The sequence below is a fragment of the Mus pahari genome, chromosome 8 (genome assembly GCF_900095145.1).
Source record: "Mus pahari chromosome 8, PAHARI_EIJ_v1.1, whole genome shotgun sequence".
NCBI classification, from domain to species: Eukaryota; Metazoa; Chordata; class Mammalia; order Rodentia; family Muridae; genus Mus; species Mus pahari.
Genome location: NC_034597.1, coordinates 17,266,396 through 17,283,736, shown reverse-complemented (window position 1 = coordinate 17,283,736; position 17,341 = coordinate 17,266,396). Strand labels below are relative to the sequence as shown.

The following is a 17,341-nucleotide window of genomic DNA, read 5'->3' as shown; positions in this document are numbered from 1 at the left end:
CTGTGTGCCTAGTAATTTTTCTGAGTCATGAGGGGGTGTTCTGGTGTGGGCTGGTGGGTGAGTGACAAGTGAGTTTGTGAACTGCATAAATGTGTGTGTGTGTGTGTGTGTGTGTGCGCGCGTGTGTGTACAGGTCTGGGACTGAGGGAGACAGGACGGAGTCTCTAGGCACTCTTGTAGCCCCAGCTCCTCCTAGAAGCAAACACCATATTCCCCAGGTGAGGCAAACCTGAACCCTCCCTTGGGTTGCTTCTATTTCTGGCTGAGGCCTGTTTCAATTTACCAACTGGGGCATCTGGCTATAGCAGAGGCCCGAGTGCTTGGCTTGGATGTGGACTTCACATTGCCCAGTTTCTAGCAGCTGACCCCTCCAAAGCCACAGCTGCATCCCTGAACCCCGACAGGACTTCCACCCATAGGAAAACCTCTTCCCACGCAGGAAGGAAGGACACCATCTCTTGGCCTGCCTCTGGGGAGTCCTACCAATAGCTTGGCGTCTTCTCTCTAGCTTCTGGAGAAACAGAAAGGAATACTGAGCAACGATGCTCTAAGAATCCTTGGGCGAGGGAGTTCTGGAGATTTCCCCAGCAGCCATTCTTTCACTGATGCCTGTCTGGACCTGCCTCTTCCTGTTGCAATGCCACTGCTTCCTGTCTGGGGCCCCCACACTGTTCTACTGAGATTTGTCGTTTACTGGGGTTGAGCCCAGAGTCTCACACGTGCTCAGTAAGCACCCACCACCCAACTGTAGCCTCAGCCTGTTTTTAGAAAACGATTCATTTATTTGTGTGTGAGTTTGCAGGAGAATGCCGTGCACGTGGAGGTGGGAGAACTCCTTGGGAGTCAGCGCTCTCCCGCCACCTTGTGGGCTCTGGGGAGAGAACACAGAAAGTTCGGCTTGGCTGCAAGTGCTTTTACCCGCAGAGCCACCTCACTGGCTCCCTTTTCTCTCCTACCCCGCGTCTAGCATCCTGTAGGAGTCACCTCTCTGAAAATGCTGTCTTTCTCTATTCTCACTGGAGTCCAAATTCCGGGAGTTTCTCTATGTGCCTAGAAGAGTGTTTGGCATTTAGAAAGGGCTAAAAGCTGCATGCAAGAACAGGAGGGGGGACCTAGCAGGCTCAGGGACTCCGCCCATCTTTCTCTACTGCCTAAAGAGGCGACTGAGCATGGGAGATCCTGTCAACTTTCCTCTGCCTGATTGGAAGCCACAGCTGTGGGTAGGAGGGACATAGGATGGAAGAATGCACAGTTTGTGGAGACGGAGCTGCTGGCCAGCGATGCACTTAAGTTAGTCCAAGTGTGGCGAGGCCAGGGCAGATTAATGCAGATCAGGTGCAGCCCTTTCCTCAGGCGAGGCTGGGAGCCAGGATTTGGCTCAAGTGTATTGCTGGCCAAAGGGGCCTAGGCCAGGCCCAGAGCGGGTGGAGGTAAATATGCCCTTGGGACAGAGCGACTTTCTTTTTAGGAGAGGGAAAGAGCTGGAGTCATCTGACTGGGCTCAAGGAGCCAAAAGGATCAACACGCTCATTTCTCTCCAGCTTAGATTCTCACGGCCTGGAAGCTCGTTCACAGGCATGATCTCATATCTGCGGGGGAGACATAGGTGAGCAATTTATAGATGAAGAGAGGGAGGCAGAAAGGCCTGCAGGAGCAGCTCTTGGCACCCAGGTGGAACCCGGGGCCCAGGGCCAGCCCTTCCCCCACAGTCTCCACATATCTGATGGAAGTCTACTTCCAGTAGAAGGGTTGATGAGGCCACCAAGGAGCCATTCGGCCTCTTGGAGCTGACATCAGGCCCAGGTTGATTTCAGGAAGAGAAAATCCATGCTGGAACCAAAGTACCAGGGCCTGAGTTCCTGACTCTGCTGCTTCTTGTGTGAACCACTGCTGTTCCTCGTCTAGACAAGCCTGTCCAGCTGATGGCTTCAGAGCCTAGAGCATGACTAGGTTTTGTTCACCATCAGAGTCAGGAGCTTCCAGAAGCTTCTGGGGTAGCCCCACCCCCACCCCCCACTTTCCCTTTTCCTTTGCTTCTGTCCTGGGCCTTGGAGGCAGAATAAAAGACAGCTTAGAGACCTTTGAGGCTACTGCCAAACAGCTGCTTCAGTAAGCACCACGGCAGCCATGACAGCTGCCCACGCAGGTCCCACCAGAGGCCGACACTGCGCTTAGGGGATTCTGTTCAAAGGCTGAACAACAGTATATTCTAGAATCTCAAGAGTTTCACTTCATAACAGGGACAACCCTAATGTTTATCAGCGTGAGCACAGGAACAAGCTTTGGCCTGGGGCTAGTGACGGGGCTCGGAGGGTAAAGTTGCTCGCCACCCAGGCTGGCACCCTGAGTTTGATCCCTGAGACCCAGGTGGTGGAAGGAGAGAATCAACCCCCACAAGTTGTCGTCTGACCTCCACGCATAGGTTGTGGCATGCATGCGTCTCCCCTCCCACCTCCAGTAAATAAATAAATGCAGGGAAAAAAAACCACTACTTTTTCTTTTTTTTTTTTTGGAATGATGTGGTCTATATGAATAATGGTTTTATACCCCTAAAGAGGAGTATGGTATGGATATAGCACATAACTAAGTGGACCTAGGGAACACCCTCTTTTGTGGGAGAAGCCAGATAAACACAGTCTTCTATGTTTATGGAAACTTGTTCATACAAAACAGAGGCAAGCTAGGGCAATGGGTAGATGTCCTGGTACTAGATCTCATATTCATATTGGCCCTCTCTGTCTGTCTGTCTGTCAGTCTGTCTGTCTTCTAACGTGGCTCATGGCTCTAGTGCACACTGGGCTCAGCGTTCAGGTTGTAATTGCACAGCTGTCCACCTGCTTCTGAGCAGTTGGTGAGTGGAGAAAGAGTACAGGCTCAGAGGTCACTGAGATGATGTTCCCATCTTGGCTTTGATTAAACCTTGTCCCAGTTCCTTGTGTAAGTCAAGTTTCTTGATTTGTCTTTTGGCTTATAGGGTTCTCACTTGTCAAATGGGGAAACAAGATGGTTCAGGAGAGAATAAAGTAAGTTTTTCCTGCCACTGGTATTCAGGACACAGTAATAAGTACAAGGGCATGTATGTGCACATGTGTGTGTACAGACACACTCATACATACACATACTCATACATGCGTTCATGCATGTGCACACACACACACACACACACACACCCCTCTGGGGTGGGAGTCCGCTAGGAACAAGGAAAGGACAGTCAGCTGCCAGTCCCTTAGGAGACAGACCACAGGGACACTTGGAGTCTGTGGGCCAGGGGAGTCTGAGAAAGCTTACAGGTGGAGTTTTGCTCACACCAAGAGGCTCCCACCCCAGAGCTGGATCTTGAGCCACCATGCTGGGTAGAAGCTTTCCTGGGAGGCACGGCCAGTTCAGGGAGCATGGAGTTGGCAGGACAGCACAAAGCAAAGCCGGGCCCAAGGTTTCTGACCCAGTGAGTAGCATCCGGAGAGGCCTGCAGCCTGAAAGGCCCTCGGGAACCCCAGGTATCTGAGACCCCAGGTTTCACCAGTGACTTGGGTTGAGTGGCTACAGCCTCTGGATTCCTTCCAGACCCCTGCCTGGGCCTGCTCTCCTGTTGGGGGCACAGAGGAAAGTTGAGTTGGGGGTTAGGGGGTTGGGAGGGGAAGCCGACAGCTGAGCTGGGGGCTTGGGAAATTTGAGCCCAGCCACAGGCTGCCACAGGCAGGAGAAAGCCTGCTGAGCCCTAGCCCAGCCTCCTCAGCAGTCCCAGGATTAGCTCAGCAGCCTTCCCTGAGCGCCAACATCTGTAGACTGCTCTCCTATCTCCCAGGTCCACGGAGGTAAAGGAGGCAGAGACAGCTGTGTCTTAGAGCCTCGGACTAACAGAACCCAGCGATGGCAGTGGAGCTGTCTGGCCTCGTTCCAGAAAGGCCCTCCCTTTCCCCTCGCTTATGAGCCCCAAGGAGCTTGGATGAGGAGGACAGGGAGAGCAACAACACTTGCGTAGCTTACCAGACACAGGGGCACTGAGGGCACTTTACCCCATTCTTAAAACTGTCTCAAGGCTACCGTCACTTGTTGCCTTAACTTAGAAGACTGGGTCAGAGGGGTTAAGGAACGTGCCTTGAGTAACCCAGTGGAAGTGTCAGGATAAAAATCCAGGTTAACAGCAGTCTACTTCTGAATCTTGATGCCCATTTGGAACCCAAAGAATGAGAAGGCAGTAGCAGGTTGCCCTGTTTGCTGACTGAGAGCTTTTGGTGGCCCTGACTACATCACTGGGTGGCATGCTGAGGCAAGAGGCTTTGTAAAGGTGGCTGGATGACCTGTCCCATGGATCTGGGATCAGTTGAGAAGGTCACAAGTAGAGAGTTCGGCTGAAAAAAATAGAGGCAATTCGGCTTAGAGACGTCTTTGAGGAGGACAGATTGTTGATGGCCTAGTACAGACTGACCAGCCCCGGGACCCAGTTCAGCCAGGATAGGTTAGGTTTTGCTGCAATAACAAACATTCCCCACTTCTCATTGCCTCCCACAACTCTTTGTTTCCTGCTACTCATTCAAAACAGGTCAGCCCAGGGAATAGGGTGTGGGCAGGGGGAGGCTGTGAATTCTGCTAGCTCATGGATTTAGGACAAATCAAGCTTCATCCAGATAGTCCTCCCCAAATTTTGGCAGAGCTAAAACTGCACACTGGCTTTTAAAACTTCTGCCTAGCTTTTACTGGCCAAAGGAAGTCACACAGTGTATTAGCCAGCTTTTATTCACTGGGAAAACATCTAATATAACCAAATGAGAGGATAGTTTTATTTTGGCCTATGGTTGGTTAGCATCATTGCTTTGGGGCCTACATTGAGGTTGTACCATGGCAGAAGTATGTTGGAGAGGAAAATGCTACTCATTGCATGTTAGCTAGGAGAAAGGACCAGGGTCCCAATACTGTCCAAGGCCATACCCTATCCTAGTTAAGGTTTCCATTGCTGTGAAGAGACACCATGACCACAGCCACTCTTGTAAAGGAAATTTCACTAGGACTGACTTACAGTTTCAGAAGTTTAGTCTATTGTCATTGTGGTGGGAAACATGGTGGCACACAGGCAGACATGGTGCTGGAGAAGGAGCTGAGAGTTCTACATCTGGATTGGCCGGCATCAAGAAGAGAGAGTGACATTGGGCCTGCCTTGAGTTTCTGAGATCTTAAAGCCCACCCCAGTGATATACTTTCTCCAAGAAGGCCACACTCACCCCAACAATGCCACATCTCCAATAATACCTCTCCCTGTGAGTGGGGGAGGGGCATTTTCATTCAGGCCAACGGGACTTCCAACTTGACCTCACCTTTTAAAGATCCCACCACCTCCCAATCATGCCAAAACCACACTACCACTCACCAAAACCACAGCCAGGAAAATATCTAGCTTGATGCTGAACATAAGCACACGTGCACCCTACCCTGCCACTGCTCAGCAGCAGACAGGAATGTCTCATGGATAGCAACAATGATTGCCATAGAGTCAAAGGGGCATCCGGAAAGGATGTGGCGGGAGGCACATTTCAGCATGATCTTCCCGGAAAGCAGCGTCTGTCAGCGGCAGCTCATAGGCCACAGCGGGTAGAAGGAAGGCACTAGAAGGTTCTTCACAGTCAGTGGACAGTTAGGATGAGAGCTTTACAGCCAGAAGTAGCTATGCCCAGTCCCGGTTCTTCCCCGTTCTTTCTTTCTTTGTTTCTTTGTTTCTTTGTTTCTTTGTTTCTTTCTTTCTTTCTTTCTTTCTTTCTTTCTTTCTTTCTTTCTTTCTTCCTTCCTTCCTTCCTTCCTTCCTTCCTTCCTCCCTCCTTCTCTCCCTCCCTCTCTCTCTCTTTCTCTTTCAAAAAGATTTGTTATTTATTTTATGTGTGTGAGTACACTGTCACTCTCTTCAGACACACTAGAAGAGGGCATCAGAGAACCCATTACAGATGGGTGTGAGCCACCATGTGGCTGCTGGGAATTGAACTCAGAACCTCTGGAAGAGCAGTCAGTGCTCTTAACCGCTGAGCCATCTCTCTTGCCCCCTGTTCGTTCTTTCTTTCTTTCTTTCTTTCTTTCTTTCTTTCTTTCTTTCTTTCTTTCTTCCTTCCTTCCTTCCTTCCTTCCTTCCTTGTTTGTTGTTTGTTTGTTTTGTTTTGTTTTGTTTTGAGACAGGGTTTCTCTGTGTAGCCCTGGCTGTCCTGGAACCCACTCTGTAGACCAGNCTGGCCTCGAACTCAGAAATCCGCCTCTGCCTCCCAAGTGCTGGGATTAAAGGTGTGCACCACCATGCCCTGCTTCCCCTGTTCTTTCTTAATAGCCATTGTTATGTTCAAGCTATTTACCAGCTCTTGGCTCTCACCTCTTCTCCATAATGTGGGAATGAGAGACCCAGTAGATTGCTGTGGACACTAAAGGAGATACTTTTTTTTTAAAAAAGCCCGTACCATATTCTATACCTGGCAAATCCTTCCCAAATCCATTGTGTTTCCTGTTTCTATTTCTACCCCAGATCCCGTGACCTTGCCCCTCCCAGAATCCTTGACCGCATCCTTTCCTCTGCATCTCACATCCCTAAGACATTGTAGTCAGCAGCCAGGGCAAGGCAAGGAGAAAACTGCATTCTGGCCATGAACACTAATTTTTCTGCACTTCTGCCCCATGGGTTGGCGAGGTTGGGACCTTCTCTGTGCCGCTTCTGATTTCTTACCTACCCCTATCTCCAGATGTTCTTCTCTTCCCATGGTCTAGACACCTGCAAAACAGCTACATTGTTTAGATTCTCTTCAGGTCTTCCCTGACACCTCCTCTGTGGGTTTTCCCATACAAATGGAGCCTTTATGTAAGAGCTTTTGTGTGCAGCCCACTGCTATATCTGTGGCAGATTTGGATGAGGGGTTTCCGCGCCCCACTCCCATCTAACATGTTACTGCTGTCTGCTTCTTGTCACTCGGCAGACTTTTCTGCTTGCAAATACGGGCTCTTTCATTTCTGATATAAAATTGTCCATACCCAGACCCTTCCCATAAATCTGAGTGGTCCATTTGGGAGACATCAAGAGATGTGGTGTGGGGGAGGAAAAAAATGGGGGCCACAGAAGCACAGAGGAAGGGCGCGACTTAAGGAAGCCTTTGGAAGAGGCAGGCTGAGCTGAGCCCAGCTTACTGGACCCTCACAAACTCGCTGCAGCTCGCTGAGGTGGGTCTGCAGTACCGGCTTCGGACAGTAGGGGAGGACCAGCGACTGTGCTGGGGCTGCCTCGCTGGGCCTATGGGGGGGGGGGTTCAAGCTTCTCCCTTAGGTCCGTTTGTGCTGCAAGGGGTGACAGGGTTCTGGGCTCTCAGCTCAGCTCTCTCTGTCTTCCAGGAGGCTCCTGTCCAAAAGTGCTGTTGCAACCGTGGCTTCCGTTTCTGTTCCCTAGAACTGTCTCATCCGAATGCCTTACCTCCCAGGGTGTGGGTTCTTGCAAAGAAATCTGCGCATTTAATACTCAGAGCTGGTGTGTCTCTGGAAAGGATAGCCTGGCAACCCCAGATTCAAGGTTGTCCATGATCTCAGTCCTTGGTACCTTTCCACCCTTTTTCTCATCTGTACAGCAGATAAAGGGTTTGTCATTTGGGAAAACAGGTGATTTCTAGCTATCTCTGGCTCCCATCATCCCGTTAAGAATCCTGCAGTAAAGAAGCTTGCACCACACACTTAACCTAGCATTTCCCCAAATTATTTAATAAGCAAGGCTATTTTCTTTTCTCTTCTCTCTCTCTTTTTTTTTCAACTTACAACAGAAACACCTTTATTGACAGTTTAGGACAGTTAGAGAGCACGCAAAGACAAAGATGAGACCACAGAAGTGTAAAATGGCAGTACATGAATTAATATTCCTCACCCCAAAATATGGAATGCTTCACGAATCTGTGTGTCCTCCTTGTGCAGGGACCATGCTCATCTTCTCTGTATCGTTCCAATTTTAGTATATGTGCTGCCGAAGCAAGCACGCAAAGGCTATTTTCTTACGTTAACACCTTACATCTCAGGCCATGGAGTGACCACCTCTAGGTCTGGCCTCAGAGATCTCCTCATGGTCCCCCATTATCAGGCTCTGGCACCCCTCAGCTCCAGACCTCAGAGGCCCATCTAACATGGGTCTTCTTGGGGCTCCATCATCAGACAGCCCTCCTTAATATTGCATGCCACTTTTGGTGACTTTCGATGTTCTAGTTCCAGGCATCTCAGTTAAGGGGGCAGCTCTCTTGACTCTCTCTGTTCTGTGTGTAGCAAAAGTCCCAGGTCTCCAAAGACGTCCTCTAAGGAGCAAGAGGAGCTCATCCTAACTCCCAAGAATCCAACCCACTCTGTAGCTCAATTCCCAGCAGGTACCCCCCCACTCCACCCCCACTCCCATTTCAGTTCCTCCATTAGCACCGTCGTAGGCAGAGTAGAATGCAGGCTTGCTTGCCGCTGCCCTGGGCCCAGAGTAGATTTCAGGGCTCAGGGGGACTTGAAGCCTGCTGGAGCTAGTCAGAAGCTGCCTGGATTTCCACTTGCCCTCAGCCAGCACAGTGGTTCCAAGAGTTAGGATGTGTCCTTTGAAAGTTCATGTGTCAGAAACTCAAGCTTCAGTCACATGTTCATGGCATTTAGAGATGGAACATTTAGCAAGTAACGAGGATTAGGTAAGCTCACGAGGGGGAGGCCTCGGGATGGCATTCAAGTTTATATGTCAAAATGAAGAGCGCTGAAGCCGGCATGGGAGCTGTCTCACCGCCATGCACTCTGCCACGCTGGGACTCATCACAAGCACCCCCATCAGGCTTCAGTCCCGGGCTCTGGATTCCCTAGACTCCAAAATGCTAGCCAGACAAATTGGTATACTTTATAAATTCAATTGTTTGGTATTCCTTTATAGAAATAGAAAATAGACCAAGTTAGTCTGTAAACACGCTGAATATCTGGTCCAGATGAAGTGCACAATAGGATCCTAACTTTTTATTTTATTATTTTAAAATTTTCACTTTTTATCATTATCATTACTATTATTGTGTGTGTAGTGTGTACGTGTGAATGTGATGTGTGTGTGTGTGAGTGTGAGCATACTCATGGAGGTCAGAGGGCAACTTTTGGGTGTTGGTTCTCTCCTTCCATCATGAAATCCAAGAATGAAATTCAGGTCATGGGGTCTGTGCTCAACCTAGCAAATCTTACCACTGGCCCACATTTTAAAACTTTTACTTGCTAATGTGCTTATATATCATCTGTGCTCCAGGTTTCACAAAGTGTAGTCTTGGAGCCTTTGAATGGGAGCCATCTGACATTGAGTCAAATGATTTTAAGACAAAAGGTAATGATACGTGGTTTTATTTAACTATTAAAACATGTAAAAGCAACAGAAATTATGAAAAAGGGGACTGGGGAGATGGCTCAGCGGTTAAGAGCATTGAGTGCTCTTCCAGAGGTCCTGAGTTTAATTCCCAGCAACCACATGGTGGCTCACAACCACCGGTAATGGGATCAGATGCCCTCTTCTGGTGTGTCTGAAATCAGGAACAGTGTACTCATATACATAAAATAAATAAATAAATCTATTAAAAAAAGAAATTATGAAAAAGGAAAGACTTTCTAACAAATTTAACCTTGCAAAGTTTGTTATATTGTCATCATTAAAAAAAATTCTGCATAAGTAAGTAAAAACCTTGCCACACCAGCTTGCAACCTTGGGTCAGGGTCTGGGGATTAAGATATGTGTACACCTGCTGTGGTACAGGTCCAACCACACTGCAAGGCTGATCACTAGTTCTAGACTTCTCTAAGCATTTTGTGCTATAGGAAGACTGATATTTTATATTTTTGGAACTCTCTCTCTCTCTCTCTCTCTCTCTCTCCCTCTCTCTCTCTCTGTGTGTGTGTGTGTGTGTGTGTGTGTGTGTGTGTGTGTGCAGGTACCTGCAGAGCTCAGAGGAACCTCAAGCTACACACACACACACACACACACACACACACACACACACACACACGGCCTGGAACCTTTGGGCAGCTGTAGGCTCTATCTTCAAGCAGTGTCATCCGGATGGTGAAGGGCGGCCATCTCCACAGGAGGAAGAATGAGGCTATCCTCTGTGCAGAAGATGAGTCCGAAGGTCAGGACGTCATTGTCATGTCTTTAAGGGAATAGGCCATGATGCAGTGAGCAGCTTGATCTTCTAAGACTTTAAAAAGAGCCAGTGGATATTTAAAAAATATCCTTTTCTGAGCCAGAGGGCACAGAAAGGATATTTTGGGATTCAGTGATGTTTAACTATAGGAAACAAGTGAGTGTTTTAAGTACTGGATGGAACTTGGATAGTCATAAGTATGGAGAGTTACCATATTTAAGTGAAAATAACTTTAAGTGTAATGTGCTTGACATTTAATCGGGTCTTTTTGGTATAACTGAGTTCAAAATAGTCTTGGGGAATAAAAAATTATCTGGACTACATGAGATGGTAGACTGAGCATACACAGCTGTGAAGAAAACAGACAAAAATGTTTTTACATAAATGGTGATCTGTAACGTAGAACTTTCATAGATTGTTCCTTAAGAAACTAGATGAGGGGCTGGTGAGACGGTTCAGCGGTTAAGAGCACCGACTGCTCTTTCGGAGGTCATGAGTTCAAATCCCAGCTACCACATGGTGGCTCACAACCACCCACAATGAGAAACAAATAAAGAACCTATGGGCCAGATCTCTGTGAGTTCGAGGCCAGTCTGGTCCACAGGGTGAGTTCCAGGACAGCCATGGCTACACAGAGAAACCATGTCTTGAAAAACAAAAACAAACACAAAAAACCCCAACCAGCCAACCAAATAAACAAGGAGGGATAAAATGGAACTTTTATCTTATAATCTACAAGAAAAGTGATAAAGAAAATTTAACTATAACATTTGTATCAATAACAAAATAAATAACATTTAGATAAAAATAAGAATGTAAATAGTACTATTAATTTTGTGTGTGACAAAATCCTGCTGTGTAGTCCAGGCTGACATCCACCTTGAGGCCCTCCTGCTTCTGCTTTCCAAGCCCTGTGATCACAAGTGTGCAGCAAAGCTTTTAACTGTTTTCAGTATTTTGAAGCGACATATGGACAAGCTTAGTTGTCTTAGTGGTGATTAAAGAATGAAATGTAAATGTCAATGACCTTATGAATGTAACAGCTAAGTGTATGGATAATGGGATATTCGAACATAAAAATATAGTTGTAACAAATAGAATAATCCATAGGGATAAGAAAAAATATAAGAATAAGACTAAGTAGCTTTATGGTTAAGCACTTGTTGTATAGCTACAAGATGTAGAGTTTGGGTCCCAGCACTTATGTCACAAGTGGGGCATCCTGTTCATGCCTGTAATCTCAGCTCCAAGAGGGGAGAAGATCAGACAATTGCTGGGCTTGCCGGCCTCCCGCCTAGCCCAAACACAAGTCCCAGGGTCAGGGAGAGACACACAAGCCCAGGGTTCAGGAAGAAACTGTCTCAAATTAACAGCCAACGAGTGATAAGGGAGGCCAGCCCATGACCTCTTTCTGCTTCTTCACACACATACATGAGCGCACACACATTTACACACATATGCACACTTACGTGCATATATACACACAACAGTAAATAAATAATAAACAAATAATTTGCTTTGTTTTGTTGTTTTTGTCCCTTGTTTCTCACTTTTTTGAGACAAAATTTCTGTGTGTAGCCCTGGTTATCCTAGAACTTGCTCTGTAGACCAGGCTGGCCTGGAACTCAGGGAACTGCCTTTGCTTCCCAAGGGCTGGGCTTAAAGACATTTGCTACCACTGTCTGGCTAAATAAATAAATCTTAAAAACAAAAACAAAACAAAACAAAACAAAATGGCAAAGAAATTAATAGCCTAATTCCCATCAGCAGTTGTCTAGATACTGACAAGAGATGATACTTTTAAAAAAAGGAAACAGAAATACAAGGATCTTGTTGAAATGTCCAAATACAGCTGACAGAGGAGAAGAGGCAGATACACGGGGGATAAAACAGGAGACAGAACAAAGAAGAGAAAAGCAAGGCATTTATATGAATTAAATTATATGACTTAAATCTCACTATCATTTCCTGAAGTTGGTGAGCTGAGGACTGGATCCAGTCGAGGAGACAGCTCAGTGGGTAAAGTGCTCGTTGCTCAGGCACAAGGACTTGAGTTGGCACTCCATCGACATAGAAACTGGTCATGGTGACGTGCGTCTGTGGCTCCAGCACTGGTGATCTCACCTCCTTAACTAGCCAGTGTGTCAGAAATGGCCAACTTCAAGGACAGTGGGAGATCCAACCTTTGACCTCCACAGACTCGCACACAAACAAGTGGACCTGCACCCCAGTCGCTGATGAACTGAATCTGTAAGTATTCTGTTTAGATTTATAGAGGGTAACTGCCCAAATAAACAAAAAATGCAAGCGATCAAAATAAGTCACCCAGCAGAAGTGAATCATGGGTAGGGAGGTTTGACTCAAGAAGTATTCGTCATCATGAAAACATAGAACATTTCTTGCTTTTAGATAATACAGTGGGGGAAGGGACTGGAAAGATGGCTCAGCAATTCAGCGTGCTTCCTGCTCTTCCGGAGGACCTGAATTTGGTTCCTAACACCCACATCAGGTGGCTTATGAGCTCCTGTAGGTCCATCTCCAGGGGATCTGGTGCCCTCTTGGGTTACCTTGGCCACCTTTGCTCATGTGCACATAAATACACACATACACACCTAAATAAATAAATATATAAGTAAATGCAATAAAATTAAAAAAAAAATGCAGTGTAGGAACTTGAGGAGATTACCGCTCAGGAACTGGAATCCAGATCTCTAACACCCAATCAAGTGCCAGGCAGGTGTGGCAGCCTGCCTTATTCCCTGTGCTCAGGAAGGAGATGGGGGAATCTCCTAAACAGGCTGACTAGCTAGACTAGCTGAATTATCCAGCTTTGATAAGACAAGTTAGACATCCTGGCTCAACATACAAATGTGGGAATTGATTCCAGGAGATACTATGGTGTCAGCTTTTCACCTTCACATGCCTTGAAAACACACACACACACACACACACACACACACACACACATTTTTAATGATGTAGCCAGAAGTCAACTACTCCGAGACTATGTCCCTCTTCATCCTCCCTCTGATCTTTGTCCCTGCTTCAGATGTATACTGATTTGTGGTCTCACCATATTATCAATATTCAGTTGTCCATCTATCCAACTTACTGTCTCATTTGCCAGACTGAACTCCTCAAAGAGAAGCCTGCAGGCGACCACCCAAGCCCATCAGGCATTTGGCAGCATGTGGCCAGGGAATGGGTGGAGTGTGCGCACTTCCGAGGATGCTAGGCTGCCGGGTTGATGGCCTGAGGACCAAATCCTGGCCACAGGCCTGACAGCGGTGGAGGAGGCTGCTCCATTAGGTCCCTGTGGGACTTTCCCATCCCTGCCTGGTGGACTCCCTCATCCCAAGGCTTATCTGCAAATCTCAACACTCCCCAAGGCATGTTCAAGAGCCAAGTGGAGCCTTCCATCTGGATCGAATTAAATCGCTGGAAGACTTATGTCTTGGAGTCAGCAGGGCTGGAGGAAGACTTTCAGAGAGAAACCTGACCTTCTTCCTCCGAGAACTAACTGAAAAGAAAAACAATGAGCTGGTGAGAGCCGTCCGTCCGCAGGGGTAGAGATCATGAGGAATGAATGATAGAACAGGCCTTTGTTAGCTGTCAAGGTTCTGAGTCCTGGAGCCTCTTCTCACCTTGGCAGCAGGGATGGACAGTGGCTCATGCTTTGTGGTGGAGTGAGGCAAACGGGAGGAGATGTATGTACGACAGAACAGACAGATCATTATTTTATGACAGCAAACCTAGCTTCCTATCCTGTGCCCCACCCCTACATCAGCCAGGAGGCAACCATTCTCAAATCCTTTAAAAAACAATTCTTTTGGTTATTGTCTCTGTATCTCCATTGAAATAACTTGCTTGCATTAACGCTATTGAAGTTTCCATTTTAAGCCTTTCTAATTGACTTTTATTTACCATGAGAGATGAAGGGCTGGACTCTCATAGAGATCCTTCATCTTCACCCTCTCTCTGTCCCTCTGTCTGTCACACACACATACACACATGCACACACACACATACACACACACACGCACGCACGCACACTTCCCGTGTTTAACCCCCCCCCCCATTATGACTGTGTCTTAATGCTGGCGGGAGTCACAGGATTTATATCTATGGTGATTATGTAAACAGTATTCTCTGCTTAGACATAAGTTTCACCACAGTCGCTTTTTCTCCCCCAAGCAGGATTTTTTTCTTGTGGAATTAGTAGTTATGATCTTGTTTAGTTGGGTTTGAATTGCTTGGTGAAGTTTGACGTCCCTCTCACCCTCCCCACACACACATTGTGTAATCTGCTCCCTCCCAGCGGCATCTGGGAATCCAGCCCTCCCCTCTGTAGCCCCTCCCCTCCCACCAGCTGGCGGCCGGCCCCCTCTCTGCACAGCCAGCCGCAGGGATCCTCTTTCGCTTCTGGTCCCCTTTCTCTCATATGTTTGGCCTCCTGTTTTCTAGATCCCAACTCAGTTTACAGCCTCATTTTCAATGGGACATATCCCCTACTAATTTTTTTTTTTTAAGCGATCAATGAGGCAAATAGTTAAAGATTATTTTCCACTTACCTGGGCATAGAGTATAATTCTATGCGACTAGAATGCTTGGGGGATGATTTCCTTTAAAACCCTGTGCTCCAGCACTTCCTTTTAGCTTACCGATGCTGCTGCGATGACAGCTGCTTCTGTTTACAGCCAGGCTGTGTCTCTGAGAGCTTCAGGACTTCCTTTTTGTCCCGTGCACCCCAGCGTTTCACCTGGTGTGGATCTATTTTCACCTATTGTGCAGAGCCTTTGCCAGACTCTCGCCCCTGGGAACACAGTGTGTGGTTCTAGGAGATGCTCTGGAGTTATTTTGGTTTTGTTTTTCTGTTGTTCTCTCTGATCTCTAGTTTCTGGAGCTATGATTACTCAGATGTTGGACCCTGAATGGGCATCCCTCTGCCTCAGCTTTTTCACCCTGATTTGTATATCTATACTTTGTTTGCATTTCTCCCAGATAATTATCAGTTTTTCCTTCCTTCCTTCCTCCCTCCCTCCCCCTTCCTCTCTCTCTCCCTCCCTCTCTTCCTTCCTTCTTGCCTGCTTGCCAGCCTGCCTGCCTGCCTGCCTGCCAGCCTGTAATCTCAGTACTCAGAAGATTGAAGCAGGAAGAACCTTATGTTTTTTAGCTATCCAGGGTGTTTTAGTTAGGATCTCTACTGCTGTGTGAAGGAACACCATGACCGTGGCAACTCTCATAAAGGCAAACATGTAACTGAGCCTGGCTTACAGTTCAGACCATTATCATAATGTTGGGAAGCATGGCAGCATCCAGGCAGGCATGATGCTGGAAAAGGAGCAGGAAGAGACAGTGACACTGGGTCTGGCTTGAGTTTTTGGGTCCTCAAAGCCCACCACCTACTGCTGCACTTTCTCCAACAAAGCCACACCTACTCCAATAAGGCCATACTTCCTAAGACTGCCACATTCTACGGACCCATGGAGGCCATTTTTATTCAAACCACTGCACAGGGAAATAGAAACACTCACAGCAAGGGCTGATAAGATGGCTCGGGAGGTATTTAGGGTTCTTCCATGCTTCCAGGTAGTTTGCTTGTACAATTCATATATATATATATATAAAATTATACATATATATATATATATATATATATATATATAATTTTTAAAGACTTACTTGTTTTATGTATGTGAGTACACCGTTGCTGTCTTCATACACACAAGAAGGTATCAGATCCCATTACAGATGGTGGTGAGCCACGATGTGGTTGCTGGGAATTGAACTCAGGACCCTTGGAAGAACAGTCAGTGCTCCTAACCATCTCTCCAGCCCTGATAGTAAGGTTCTTTTTAACTCATTGTAAAGCATCTCACTATCTGGATGCTTGACATTTTATCTAATGACCTGTCAGAGGACATCTTGGCTGCCTTCATCGTGGAGCAATCCTGAATAAAGTGAGAAGCAGAGGGCGTGTCCTCCAAAGTGCTGCCTTATGCTGTCCACATGAGGGCTCCTGTCACCCACTGCACATGTGTACCGTGGCGTTTGGGGTTCTTGCCATCCTAGGAGATTCATGGCAGTGGGCCATTACTGTCCTAATTTTTGGTTCCAAGCACCTCTCTCTATTTTTTTGTTTGTTTGTTTGTTTTGAGACAGGGTTTCTCTGTATAGTCCTGGCTGTCCTAGAATTCACTCTGTAGACCAGGCTGACCTCGAACTCAGAAATCCGCCTGCCTCTGCATCCCAATGGCTGGGATTAAAGGAGTGTGCCACCACTGCCTGGCTGCACTTCTCTATTGGCTTATTTCCTCTATTTGCTAACTAGTAGTTTGTCCTCCCTTATTTGTGAAAATATGTTTCAACAGGTTCCAGGGGTTCCTGGAACCTCAGATAGTGTCAAACCCTCCATGGGGCACACATCTAATGTTATACTCACTGACTGGGGAAAACCTGGATTTCTCTTAGGCCAGTATAAGATGAACAAAGACTCACAGCCAAACCACAGATTTTAACAGTATACTATAATGCAAGTAATTCCAAATTTATGAGCTATTTATTCTAGAATTTTCCATTTAAAACATTTGGAGCATGACTGACCAAAAATAACAAATGCTGGAGAACAAAACCAAGGATTATAGGGAACTACTACTGTCTGTCTTCCTTTTGGTCACGCTGTTCCACCACAGCAATGGAAATCCTAAGCAAGCCGTGCTGTGGTGTATGGCTTCGGCAGACTGGGGGAGATCGTAGAAGGACTTTGGAACTTTGGTCTAGGGAAGTCACTGAGCCACAAAACTTCATAAGCTGCTGAGGAAACTTGGAGGGTGAGATTGAGAGCCATACAGAGGCTATGAAGTTCCAAAAGAAGAGACTGTACCAGGGCTGGGATGACAGGCATGTGACACAACTCCTAGTTATGTGTTGGCTTTATGTGGTACTCCGGAGCCAACTTAGGGCTTCATGCACTATATAGGCAAGCATCCTTCCAACTGAGCCACACCCTCAGCTCTTAATAACACTCTCATAGTAAAAATATGATGGCGTGATTTTTGTTACCCTAAAACAAGATTCCGCTAGAAGGATCTTCAGAGTCTACTATGGTGGCTCAGAGTTTTAATCCTAGCACTCGGAAAGCAGAGGCAGGAGGATTGTGAATTCTAGGTCAACCTGGGCTATATAACAAGACTGTCTTAAAGGAGAAG

The 17,341-nt window shown here is 46.9% G+C and overlaps 1 non-coding gene across 1 annotated transcript; it reads right to left on the bottom strand.

Annotated features, from left to right (window-relative positions):
* Positions 1-7,872: 7,872 nt before the first annotated feature.
* LOC115064650 lies at positions 7,873-7,979 on the bottom strand. Its single transcript, XR_003844467.1, has one exon. It is a non-coding gene; the product is annotated as a U6 spliceosomal RNA (small nuclear RNA).
* Between the last annotated feature and the right edge of the window lie 9,362 nt (positions 7,980-17,341).